This window comes from Falco biarmicus, chromosome 3, assembly GCF_023638135.1.
Source record: "Falco biarmicus isolate bFalBia1 chromosome 3, bFalBia1.pri, whole genome shotgun sequence".
NCBI lineage: Eukaryota > Metazoa > Chordata > Aves > Falconiformes > Falconidae > Falco > Falco biarmicus.
The window spans coordinates 100,515,121-100,528,369 of NC_079290.1; the positions used below are offsets into that span (position 1 = coordinate 100,515,121).

The window sequence follows — 13,249 nt, forward strand, 5'->3', positions numbered from 1 at the left end:
AAGTTTTCAATAGAATATATTTGTGTATATGGATGGATGGATAGGTGGAGGATGAAACGAATGTTTTCTAAATCTAGACTTGTCTAACAAACGGATATGTTTTGGCTCAAAGGCAGTGAAGTGTAGAGAGAAATATTATGGCTACTGCAACTATAATAAAATAGAGAGGATGGTAGAAAAAGCTATTGCTCCAAAGAGGCCACTAGTGCATTTTTGTTTCCCTCTCTGAAGAAGAGAAGTTACAACTTATGTTTATGGAAAAATCTATCTAGAGTAACTTTCTCTGGGTCCCGTGGCCTCATGCTTGGCAGGAAACGCGTGGGAGAAGACACAGCAGATTTTGTTCAGAGGAGCAGGCAGGGCCCACTGCGAGCATCAGAAATACCCTGGCAGCTGCCACGCTGAGCCTGGGACCTGCTGAGCCTTTCAGCCTGGCTGCCTCGGCCCACGTCGTTTGTGTGATGACAGAAATGCTTAGGCAGCGGTTGTCTCTCACCTCGCCACTTCTAACAATTGTCTTGTCCGTGTCATTTACAGCACTTCGGCCGGCTTGATGGCCTAGTTCTGTGTGGAACGCTTCAGTGCAACTGGACTTACCTCCCCTTTTTACCTAATGGGGGCAAAAGACCTCCAGAGTCATTGCTTTAGTGGAATTAGTAGGCTGTGTAGGTAAAAATCTGAATTATTCTGGGCTGGCAGCGGCTGGGGAGGGGGATCCTCCATCACGGTTGTGCTGCTCCCCTGCCCGGCTGCCAGCGCTTCCGAGCCCCTCGGCAGCCAAAGTGAAATTCCAGAAGGTGAACTTGTACGCGTGGCAAACTCATTCCTGGTTGCCTGGGCTGAGTTCCCCTCGGCTGAGCTTCTGTCCTTTTTTACAGTTTCAACACTTCTTACCCCTGAGACATTGTCGTCTTTCCTAATTAATCTTTTCGTTCTTTGTAGAGTCTGGACTTCCTCTCCATATCCTGTTTTAAGTGTTTATTCATCTGAGAAAGGCTCCAATATTTCCTTGCCATTTTTCCCCCCTTCTGCTTGGAATGGGAGTGCAAATAACCTTGGTGTTCTTCACAGGAAGTATTCCTGTGTGTGAGCACAGCCTCGCTAATTTTCCTAAAAAAAAAAAAAAATAAAAAATAAAAAAAATTGTCAGAATTTCCTGTTCTGAGATCCTAGAGCTCCCATTGCATTTGCTTTTGTCTATTTGACTCTTCTCACTAAATAGTCAGTAATTTTTGACAGCCAGCTTTTCTATCCAATCTTTACTTCTCATTAAGGCAAGGGCTAGAATAGATCAATCTCATTTCTTGTTTGTGAAAATAATCCCATCAATAATAGGGGGAAAAGAACCCCTCTCAGACATTTTTTGGGGGCAGCATTTATCAAACAAGGTGAAGGAAGCTACATAGTGTCAGAAAGGGACAACGATAGAATTTGTCCCATATAGATGTAATTATCGTTCAGGGAAATTCTTTTCATTTCCAACTAGTAAGGTCAGCGGGTACTAGTTGCAGCAGGGCTGAACTTGCTCAGCGTTGCAAGAGGCTGCAGGTTAGCCTAGACCTCTGCGTGCCTGGTGTACAGCCCTTGGGCAGCTTGTAGGGATCTCCGGAACAGCTTCCATCAGGCTTTTGCGTTCCAGGTTGGTAGCCTGCCTGAGGACTAGGCAATGCTCCTGCCCATTCCTAGGCTGGAATGTTGGAGAGAAAGGGTATCATAGAAGAGGTACATGCTATGGAATAATTTTTGTTCTTGCGTGGTGAGCACCTCCCTCTTTCTCACGTGGACAAAGGTTATCCATGCCTTAAATGCCTTATTTTTCAGGAAAGGCAACATCCCGTATTTATTTTAACCTGATAATTTTAGGGCTAAGTTTAATATGTTGACAACACTGGAAATAGGATGCATGTGGCTTGCATCTGGGGTATAGCACTTGTTAATAAAACAGTGATGATAAACTGCTAACTTTTTTCCCAGTGTCCACTTTCATGACCACTGTGTATGTGTTTAAACCTGAGCGCGCATTTCCTCAGTGAAGATGCTTGTTCTGTTCCAAGCACGTAGACTTATCTAAGCATAATAAAAGAGCACAATAAAAGCAGTACATAAAATCAGTAAAGAGCAATGCTATTCTGTGCACAAAGTTGGAAAGGCAAAAAAGGGTGAAGAAAGTTTAGGAATTTGGCCCACGACATGCATCAGAAATGTCTTGGTGGGGGTTTTATCTCCTTTCTTTCCTTGGAGATGTAAATGCTTGTGTGGAAAACCTACTCTTTCTCCTTGCGTTTAATTTCTTTCTGTTACTGACAGAAATCCAAGTTCTCATAGTTCGCATAAAATGGATTCAGTCCAGGGCGATGGTTGCTGGGTTCTCATTATTAATCTAGAAGGCTTCATACTTGCAGCGTGTCACTGGGCTGTGAAGAATGAAGAAAGGGCAGAGGCGTCTGTCTGGGGGAAGGGGGGAGAGGCAGCATGCCTCCCTCTGTATGAGCAGCCTGTGCAGTGGTGATTTCATGCTGCTTTGAGCATGAGCTAGCGCCAAGCCCGGCCAGCGCCAGCCGTTCTCACGGCCGAGGGAGCCGATGCGGGGCTGCCTCCTCTGGGAGACCCTCCGCCAAGCGCGCCCATCCTGGACCCCCGCTGCCAGCCGGGAATTGCGGGCGGAGGCGAGGAGACCTGCCCAAATCAGAGTCATGGCACATTTAAATTAAAATAAATATTTAGTGCATGTTTTCCTTTAGGAGCCTCTTGTGTGAATCTTACGAAATGTCAGTGTTCAACTTGAGTGCAAACATAGGTTTAATTAGAAAGGATGGGTTTTGCTTAAAGCTGTATGTCACTGCTGACCAGCGTTCGTAACTCTGTTATTAATGGTTTTTCCTAATGACCTGGTCTGAAGATTCCCAAACCATGATCCCATGGATCACTTCAGGTCTGTGGGGAGCTGACATGCTGTGGCAGCTGCTGTTAGGCTTCTTGCCAGAGATCAAATCATGCAAAAAGCAGCTAAAAACACACTGATGCGTTGTTTTTTGGTGGTTTTTTTTTTTTCTTTTAAGAATTTTTTTTTTCTTCCAAGTAAGCAAGTGCTGTCTACTACAGCTACTTATCTCTGAGTGGGAGGGAGAATTCCTGAGGACATCAAGGCTGTGGAGAAGTGGTCCCTGGTAGCTCTTTCAGGAGGAGTCATTGACACTTTTTTTTCTGTGCTTTTTTTCTTCTAGTAAATGATGATTTATGTGCTTTGGTGTTGGATTAATGCTTACTCCTACCCATCACTGTACCAATAGCTAGGTGATTTCTGGTGTAGAAATGAACATTTCTCATGATCAAAATACATGGTATGTTCCATATATGGTCTGTTTTTAAATCCTGCATGGGGTTGCAGAAGATGGATGGACTTATCTTTCAAAGAAGTTTACACTTCCGTGAATCTCAAGTATGATAGTTTGTTTATTTTTATTTCTTTCAATATCACAATTTTAAGTACCTCAGAAGACAAGACCTGGCCAACTCCTGTTTCAGGAAGGTTTTTGGAAATACCAAAGACATATCTTTTTTTTTCTTTTTGAGCTCCACATTTAATCCATATTAATTTTGTTAGTGCCTGAAGATTTTTTTCTTCTTACTGTCCTAGTCTCTAAGACCAGAGAAGGGGTTCTTGCAAAGAAAAGGTTAATTCTTTTTCCATGACTTTGGAAAGGAGAAGGCTATTTCAAATTGTGAGAATATTTATTTTTATCATATTGACAAGGATGTTGGGATGAAACAAATGTGGTGTGGGGTTTTTTGGTTTTGTTTTTGTTTGTTTTTTTTTTAAAGACAGCAGCTGGTTCCAGCCTCCAGGTTTGGAGTATTTTCAGTCTCATCTGCTTACAAGCAGCTGGAAGCAAGCCTATATGGGTTGCTTATTTAGGAGGTTGATGTACTTTCTGTGGGGAATGCAGAACTGGATCTCACAGAAAGGAATACATTAATGTTGTCAGTGATGAGTTTTAATAAACTGAGCTTGCACCAAGGGCCTTTGAAAAAGTGCTTTACTCTGAAAGGCCTTTTGATCATCTGCAAATAAAAATACCAACCATTTGACCACGGCCAGATTGCCTTTGTAAATGGTAGCTTAGTTATTTTAGATTTGTTGGTTGATTTAGGTTTTTTAGATGAATTTGAAACAAATATCCCAATAAAAGAAAATTTTCAGGGGAGGAGGATTGCTTTTACATTCCAATTACTGGTAAGGGAAAGAATGCCTTTGAAAAGCCAAAACCTCACATAAGGACTTTCTTATTCATGGGGGGTGTGTGTGTGTATGTATATTTATATATATAAAAATATGTGATAATTTTCCCTACCCCATGCAACTGGTATCTAGTGCCACATAAAGAGACTCAGTCTGAATGATGACCATTAAATAAATCTTCATGGAGATGATGTGCACTGTTCAGCTGATGTATTGCTTTACAGAGAATATGCAGTGAGTGTGGAGGGATTATTTTCACTTGAACTGTTTGCATGATGGAGGGAAGATGAGGCAGCAGCAAAATGGGTCAGCCTGAATCCCCCATTCTTTGTACAGAATTCAAAAAAATGGAGATTCAGCAAGGAATGGAAGAGTTTAGCCCTTTCTCTCCTTGCTTCGTGCACATTCTGTTTTCTGGGTTTAATAAAGCTGCTAATTCTGTTGGGTATGTTTCTTAAATTCTCAGCAGTTAACATGTATTCAAGATGTTTCCGTTAGGAAAGTTTTCTTCTTTCCATATGCTAACTAAGGGGCTGTAAGCAGCACTGCCTTAAAGCGAGAGCAATGCCTGGTTCCGGGAGAATGGCAGTGCTAGGCAGCGTGGGGGATAAAAAAGATGACAGGAGTGATTTCCCAGTACCACGTCTGCTTACACAGTGAGGTACTTGCTGTATGTTGCTATGGCCTGTGTTTACAAAAATATGTTGTTTAAAAAAAAAACCCCAAACAAACCCCTAAGCATCATGAAATACGCTTATGCTTAAAATATATATAAATGTTACTTATTTTTCTAATAATTATTTGAATGTTATTGAGAAATGTGTGAATAAGTTCTGTCAAGTGATTACCACTAAGTGGTGGTAGCTGAGGTTGTAAAATGTGGTACCCGTTTGCTTTGCACCCTGCAGAGAACTCTCCTTCTGGGTGGTGTTTTGAGCTTCGTGTGTACAAGCGGTCCGGGATGCCCTTTGCAGCTGCATGTATTCCTGCTGCCAGTGGGCTCGGGGGCTGGATCCTGATGTTGTTGGCTGTTTGAAGTCAGGGCATTTCAGTACACTTCCTACATGGAATTTCCTACCTTTGGCTCATTTAACATCCAGAACCTTCCTACATGGAGTACCGTTATTGTTGTTCTTGCTCTTTAAAGAAATAGCCTAGGCTTGTCATGATGAATCATATATTCATTGCCCTGAATTTGAATTTCTGATTAAAAATGACCCATAACTTTTAGGTATTTCAAACTCTCCCATGCCATTGTCTTAGTCATTTACCAACATTGATCATCCCACAACTGTATTTCAACATCATTTGAATACCCAAATCTTTTTCTTTGGCTGTAGCATTCATTTCTGCGTGGCTATTTCACATCACTACTTTCTCCCACTTTTGACATGACCGATATATATTTTCAGTGTGCGTACCGCACTGTTTTACTGTACAAATGGCATGTCAAACAGCCTGGTTCTCCTTCTCTGTTCAAGAACCAGAGTTTTCTGTACCTTAAGAGACTATATAGATACTATTGCAATTCTTCTGGGCTATATGCTGCCACTAATACCTCCTGGTAGGAGTCAGATCTGCTTTCCCAGCAGGCTGTTGCTGCTTTTAAATATTGAAAGGCCGCTTGTGTAGGCAAAGATCTCGTAGCAAGGTTGGACTGAGCAAAATGGAGCAGGCAACTGAGCTTTCACGACAGCACTGCTCTGCTCGTGACCTTTGGATGGCAGGATTAGTGTCTGTCTCTGGAGTGCCTTTTTCTAACAAGCGAACAAACCAAAACCCCCGCCCCAGGATGCAGGTGCTGCAGTAAATAAATGGAGATCAAAGTATTTTGTATTGTGAAGAGATGCTATCAAATCACGTGGTGTAAAAAGAGGAGAATGTTTTGAAAAGGCCTTGATTTAAGGTGTTTCATCTTAGGATGTGTCCTTTAATTTTCTGAACAAATTTTAGGTCACTTATACAGGGTGTGTTTTCCTGTATCTTTCCTTTATATTGGCAGTCTGTGAGCTGCGGAGAAGCGCTATAGGTGGACCATAGCGTTCCATGGATGGATATATTTTTCTGCTGTTGTGTCTGTTCCGTTCCCCCCTCCTCCCCCATTTTTTTTTTTTTTTTGGAGGATAACAGCAGAAATGTGCTTTGCAACTTTCATATGAATTTAAAGCATTTTTTTTTAAAAAAAACCCCAAAGCTGCCAATATAAGATTGATATGTATTCATATGTCTTGATCAATGTTTTTTATGAGACTGCTTCAGCATGAGCATTGTTTCAGTCTCTCTGCACTTGCAATTAATGATTGTAATTAAGCTGCTGTTATGATACATCATCGAAGTGTACTTCTGAGTGTTCTTTTAAAAATGATGTTGAAATACAGTTGTGGGATGATAAATGTTGATAAATAACTAAGGCAACTGCATGTGAGAATTTGAAATACCTAAAAATTATGAGTCATTTTTAATCAGAAAAATCATGAAAGTATAATTTTTGTTTGAAGGATTTTCTAGGGTTGGATAACTTTGTAGTAAAAAGAAATTAGATTGGAATTGCATCCAGGTTTTCTTTGGAAGTAACCTGTACTGCACTTCAGGATCCTTCAGAATGAAAGCTTCAATACAAACTAGAAATTAAAATGCTCACAGAAATATGAATGGAGGGGAAGTAAAAAGGAGCCACGATATTGTATATCATGACCTTGTGAGATAAATAAGAGCCCATCACAGTACTGGATCATGATAAGGGGGCAGCTAATTTCTTATTTGTACAACCAAATCCATGCCTGATTTGGAGTGGAGGTGTTTAAAGCTGGGAGGCATACCCTGCTGGAGGATGGAAGCATCCTTCTGGCACTGACTCGTCACCTGTACGATGGCATGTGCTGTACTGTTCCGCTTGCACCAGCAATGGTGGCTGGGGTGAGAGGAGCTGGATCCTAAAAGCTTCAGGCAGCCGCTCCCAGTGCTTGGTCCTGCCTCTCCGGGATTTCACCACCCTGCCCCTGCATGAAGCATGCTTTGGGTGATGTGACTTGTCACAGGCTGGTATGTCGCCAGGGAATGCCCTTTTAGGAGAGGTGTTAACATTGGAATACTGTTGCCCGTTTATCTGAGAGGTGTAATTTTTAGAGTTCTTGTCTAAAGGCTGTTTCTACTTGTTTTCGTTTCACTGCTAAATTGATGAATGTTGCCCGTTCTTCAAAGCTGATTAATCAAGATCTTAACATGTTGTTTAGATTAAAGCAGCTTTATATTTCATTAGAAAAATATTATGTAATGATTATATTTGGACCTCATCTTCTTTTTCTTTTCCCCTGCTAGTATTATTCCGTGGTGGCCTTCAAACAAGGGATCCTGTTAGATTCTCACTGGGTGGCCAAGAGGCAGAAGATTGCAAGAGTTATAAAGATTCATGTTTGTTTTGGGTAGAGGCTTCAAAGGCTCACAGGCTTCCTTACACAAGGATGCAGTCAGGAAACAGGAAGGCAGGGAAAAAAAATTCTGAATCTGTTTTATATAAAAAGGGGATCATAGAGCCACCATCCTTGCTTAGCTTCAATGGAAAGGCAGTATAGCAATGGATTTCTTTGCACTACGTCTTTGATGTTTGTGTTAGTTGCCATCAATAAAGCTTCCTTTTTTCTTTACATGTACACTTCAGTAATGTAAAATACAGTGACACATTCATAAGGCAAATAGTAAATAGTGCACTAAAGCTTAGCGACTTAGTGTGTATATCGAGGTGCTGGATGATGGGATGTATTCCAGTCCATATGTTCTGCAGATTCCAATTAGTAGGACCCTCCTGCTATGTGGGATAAAGTGTGAGTTAGGATTTAAAGCTGTGTATTTATTTTTTTTATAAGTTATTGAAGGAATTACCTCATCAGTTCCTTCCAGTACCAAAGATAACTCACTCATGTGGCTTGCCCAGGCTGGTCTGTATCTGGAGGGCTTGTGATTTTGTTGTATATCACCCATGTTAGTCATTTTATTAGATGATGTTAAGATATGGCTGTAAATCAGAATTCTAACACGATATTATGAATGTCAGCAGGAACACTCATCTTTATATACCATGTCAGAGTACTAGCACTTAAAGAATTGTGCACTGTACTAAGGATGGATGACAATAAAAGGAAGAAGCTGTATTTTGTCTTATTCAGTCAGTTGAATCCTTTCATGAAGAAAGGAGGGAAATCTTTAGTGTTAATATACGGTGGCTTGTATATGTTGTTAGTGGTGTTATCTGTTAGATTTGAAATACCTGGTGGTCTTGGTCAAGAAAACTGTTATCTGTGTGCTTTCTAGCTATAACTCTTTTCTTTTTAGATTCCCACCTTCCCACCCCCTCGCGCTTTTTTTTTTTTTTTTTAGGAGGCTTCCCGTTAATGGAGTTGCACATAGGAAGTGATTCAGATTGCAGACTGCAGACTGGACACAGGCAACGTGTGTGCATACAGAGATGCTGTGGGATAGGCAAGACTTCCTTTCAAAGTCACCATGGAGCAGAAATCCCACGGAGGAATGACTCAGGAGGACTCTGTACTTGAGTCATTTCTTTGAAACTGTTACCCATTGTCAGTATTTGCCTACACAGGCGTTTTTGCTTGTGCCCTTTATGTTCGTTAATAGGTTAAAATCTATATTGCTTTTGTGGTGGAGGAGCTTTTTGTTTAAGTGGGGAACTGGAGTTACAGAATGCCCAAGCAGTGTCTCAGCCTGCCATCAGGGGCATGCTGCAGAGCACCCCAGCACCCTAACCCTGAGAGGGGTGGGTTGGGGCTTCATCTGGGTCTGTGGAAGCCAGGATGTGTCGAAAGGGCAGGGGTCTGCTCTGTCCTGCTGCAGGGATGTAGCCAGGGGCATCTCTAGGTGAGGAGATGATGTGCGGCTGAGCTCTGTAGTGGGGCATAGCCTAAAGCTGGCTTGCTCAAGGCTGCCTGGGCAGGCAGCTGAGATCTCACCCATGCTGCTGCTGCTTGGCCAAATGACTATGTGACAGAAGCTGACCTGTCTTGGAAGCTTCATTTTAAATCATAACTTCTAGTCAGTCGCTCACTGATTTAATGAAACTGAGGAGTGGCAGCACATGCTGCAGTGTTACAAACTGGTCAGAACCCAAGCTGGTTAATTGAACATTAAACAGCACTACATGGGAAAAATCAAGCAAATTTAGTGTTCTTGGCAATAGTTACCCTTGTTTTCCATTTCAGGAAGATCTAGGGCTCTGTGAAATATAACTAGAGATTGTCGGTACAAGTCCTACTCCAGTCAGCTTCCCAAGACCTCTTACACTAAGCACTGACTCTCAAGTCTGCTCCAAAAACTCTGTAGGTTACTAAAAATAGACAGTACAGCATTTGATTGTTGGAAGATTAATGTTATGGATCCTATGGATATAAATTACAGTTCCATTTGGGAAGGTTTGCTTGTCTAAATCCTGCATAAATACCTTCAAGCAAATATTAAAGGAGGTGGTGGTGGTGGGACTTTTTAATTTATTTTGGGTTTCTATTGGAGTACTTGTTCCAAGAACTGACTTCAGTTGGACTATAGTGGCAGAAGATGAAACCTGATATAATTGCCATTAAGGGATGAGAAGATCAAAGCAGTTTTGGAAAACAAACCTGAGAAATGGTGTACCAAGTTTGTCAGTCTAAAGGTGTTCTGTTGATTCAATGAGCATCCTTGCCACAATACATTCAGAGATGAGAAGCCTTACGAATGGAAGCTATAATGGCTGTTACACTAAGAAAAAATCAGTTTTGTCTCTGAAGTGGAAGGTGTTCAGTCAGCCTTTCTTTCCTGCTTCCCTGCCTGAGAGTCACTGCTGCAAAAGAGAAAGCTGTGACGGTTGGTTATGCTTAGGGATCCTTATGTTGCTGGGATGGTACCAAGGGACACTTATCTGATGATGCTTGCTATAGTATAAACAATGGTAATAAGATAATGTTGTTGTTTTAGTATTCTAATCCCTGATAAAGTAATTTACTTCTGTGAAGAACTGTCTCTTTAAAAAAAAAAAAACCACAACAATTCTCCCTTCTGAATTTGTTACCAATATAATTAAGTGTGTGTATATATATACATATTTTCTTAGTGTTAATATGACTAAAAGTTGGATTTCTGATTATGAAGGTATTTTCTTTGTTCTAGAATACATCCTAACCCTTTCAGAGAAGATGGTTAAAAGTGAGTGACTGTTTAAAGATACACAGACAAAAAATAATAAAAAAAATCTGTTTGGAATTTATTTGCCTCTTCTTGCAGTACCCTTTTAGAAACCTGAATGTATTTTCTTCTCTATCTGTTTCCCTATCTGTTGTGTGCTTTTCCATTTGTTTCTGTATCAAGACAATAGACTCTATTAAAAAAAAAAAAAAGTAGAAATGAAGTTATAACTCCTGTGTTGTCATGGACATGGAAATTTTCTCAAGTCCAGGTTCTTCAATTATTTTGCAGTGAATGTTGCAACATCATTGAATGTTTACAATTATTCACAGGCATTGTAACCCATAGGAAAAAAAAAAAGTCAGTGTTTGCATTGTTGATTTGTTTTTGGAAAAAAAGACTTCTTGGCAGTGTAGAATATGTATATGTAATCAACTCTGGAATTTTAAGTGTAGTGAGAAGGATATAAGAGGAAAATGCCTGCATTTTTTTATGAGTGTGATTCATAAGAGATGTGTTTGCTTATGGTTAATATCCAGTGTTTCTTGCCGCCTGAAATATAATGTCCTGTGTCTGTGCACAAAACTCCTTCACTTGGTTCATCTTGGGTCTTGACTTGGTTTTGGTTGATCTCCGTTGTCTTTAGTCAGAGGCAGCTGTATTTTCCTGGTGTATACCAGGGGTAAATGCTGCCTCTGCACTCAGGCCAGATTCCCTCAGTGGTTTGTCTGCAGTGCACCATGCCATATGGGAATGGGTACAGTCGAACCCTAGCTAAAACCATGGTACTGGAACTAGCTGAAATCTGATTGCTGTGGTACATCCCCGGCAGTGTCCAAGGCCAGGCTGGATGGGGCTCTGAGCAACCTGGTGCAGTGGAAGGTGTCCCTGCCCTTGGCAGGGGGTGGGAACTAGGTGGTCTTGAAGGTCCCTTCCAACCCAAACAGTTTTGTGAGTCTGTGTCCTGGAAGCACCCACAAACTGTAATTTCTAATTGCACCATCAATGATGACAGGCTTGCAGTACCACCCCCCCCCGGTTTGTTTGTGCAGTCCCACGAGACATCATGCTTAGATGCCTTCTGGGTGCTCAGCACCGAGGCATGCAGCATGGGCATGCTTCCTGCTGTCCTGATGGGTAGGTGCATCCAAACCCGGAGGTCTTGGGAGAAGGAGGAACGTGAAAGTCTGAAAGGGGTTGGCTGGAGCAATGCAGGGGAGCTCCCTCTGCTTTCCTTGAAATGGATGTCAGTGTTTTTTAAAGAAAAAAACCCAAACAAACCCAAACCACACCAAACGACAAACCCCTATGTTGCCACCACCAATACAACCCTCCGCAAGGGTTCTAGCTCTGCTTCCCGGCACTGGGGGGTCTGCCACTTCAGAGGAGAAGGCAATGTGAAGGTGGCGGCCCATCAGCAAAAGGGAAAGCTGGCACACCTTTTGGGGGTCTGGTAAGAAAAGAAAACGTGAAAGATGCCTGTCCTCTTAAATGACTTTATTATTTACCGTGGAGGAATGCAGTAGATGCATCTGCTTCTGTTCTGCCTGTATCTGAGGTTGTCATGTTGGTACTGCTATTATTTCTGTTCTGTGTCACCCCAGACATCTTCTAATATGCAAATATCGCTACTTACTGAAAACTAAAAGCAAGTTAAGTATAGAACTAATGCCATCTGGTAGTTGAGACAGAAAAGTTAGATAATTAGCTGTTCTTGTCAAGGGACTGTGATTAAAATAGGCCATTTTCATAATAGTGACTAGTTTGTAGGGACTTCCTGAAAGCCACCTGGGATAATGATAATGAAAAGAACAAAATTAAAAAGGAGGGGGAGGTGGTGCCGTTATAGCTCATGATGGCTTGTGTAAGTGAATTAAGTTAGCTTTTAATTTGAAGGCCCTTATTTTGGTGCTTTGGAAAGAAACCTAGATTGAGTTTTCTGGCTTTGTTTGGTGACATGACACAACCAGCTCGGCCAGGTAACTGCGGGGGACCCTTGCAATTTCTGTGCACAGCCCCCGTTTTGTTGCTCACGTCCTTACTAACTCGAGAGCGCTGTTGGCATAGCTCATCTTAAAAGACGACTCTAGTCTGAAGAACCTGGTGGGTCCTGCTCAGGGAATTTGTTCCTTTTGGGGGATTAGGACTATTAAGAAAAACTAGATGAGGAAAAAAAATCAGAACGCCGTTACCGTTTTTTTTTTTTTTTTTTTAATCAGGTGATGATCACGATATGCATAGCAATGTTTAATACAAATTCTTACAGATAGGTATCTTTTAAGGAAAAAGCTGTTTGGCAAGTAGTAGTGGAGAGTAACCTAATGGTGTAGTGGGGTGAAGGATCTGTGTAGCTTTGGCAGCTCCAGCCCCCTCTCCAGCACTGCGCAGGGGCTCTGTGCTCCCTTTGGCCTTTCCAACTGAAATCTTCTCCTCCTCATCCAAGAAAATCGCAGCAGGGAAACCTCCAGAGGCTGAAGAGTACTTGCTCTTTCCTGCATGTGGATTCCTTAGTGGATGCCCTATGCCAATGTGATAGAGTAACTTTAATCAGTGAAGTCTGACCTGAATCATCTTCTAAGCTGAGTGAGTCTCTTTGGGAACAGGGTGTTAAGGGCAGCTATGCTAAGTGGACTAGTAGGGTAAAATAAATGAATAGTAAAATGGCAAAGGGAGAACACTCTATAAAATTGGTATTATTTAATTAAATACATTTTCACTTCAGATGGATAAAAATCCTAGCTCTAAATGAGAGAAATTGAAATTTAGTTGCTGCTTACTTGGTAATTCTAGTTAAAAGCTCCTCATGCTGTTTCAGATAGAGGTTTGCGAGACCAGTGT

At 41.5% G+C, this 13,249-nt stretch overlaps 1 long non-coding RNA gene across 4 annotated transcripts in view; it reads left to right on the plus strand.

The window, feature by feature from the left end:
* LOC130146659 (uncharacterized) overlaps nt 1-13,249 on the plus strand; it is a 268,364-nt gene that overhangs the window by 62,757 nt on the left and 192,358 nt on the right. The gene's annotated exons all lie outside the window — the stretch shown is intronic.